Raw genomic sequence first — 764 nt, forward strand, 5'->3', positions numbered from 1 at the left:
CTTTCTTTTTTTTTTCCCATTTTTTTCTTCAGTAAGGGGAATTGAACCTGGGGGCACTTTATCACTGAGCTAAAAGCCCAGCCCTTTTTATTTGGAGACAGGGTCTTACTAAGTTGCCCAGGCTGGCCTCAAACTTTTGATCTCTCTGTCTCAGCCTCCCAAGTCGCTGTGATTACAAGCGTATACCCAGTACCCAGCGGCTTCATTTTTTTTCTTTTTTTTCTGATTTCATGCTTTGCTTGTCCTTAACTCAGCCAGCTAAGTACATGGAGCCTTGGCAAAGCTGGAGCAGAGAGAATCTGATTAGCTCTGCGTGGGGCGGAGGAAGCAGTGCGCCTCTAGGAGATGACCCACAACTAAACAAGTGACTTCCTACAGAATGTCCCATCTCTCACTGGATTGGGGAGGACTTGCTTCCAAGTTAAGTGAAACAAGTCCTGATTCCTGTGTTGTGACACCTTTGTTATTCAGAATTTGTTTGTGGTAGGAGGCCAGAGACCTGCCACAATCTCCCTTCCTGTCCCCAATGTCACCTGACTCCTGCCTGACAGATGGATCTGTGTTTGACCCATAGCTGGTTACTGTGCAGAGCTGGGTCAGGAGCCTCCTTCATCCCTACCTTCCTCCTGGCTCTGCAGCCATTCCGTCTATGCCTTGACCCAGGCTTTCTGACTCCTGTGCAGTGTTCTTATCCCACTCAGCGTCTTCCCCTCAGCCTTTACCCAGAACAGCTGGGGAGGAATAGAGTGACCCTGAGATCTGCT

Source organism: Marmota flaviventris, chromosome 2, assembly GCF_047511675.1.
Source record: "Marmota flaviventris isolate mMarFla1 chromosome 2, mMarFla1.hap1, whole genome shotgun sequence".
NCBI lineage: Eukaryota > Metazoa > Chordata > Mammalia > Rodentia > Sciuridae > Marmota > Marmota flaviventris.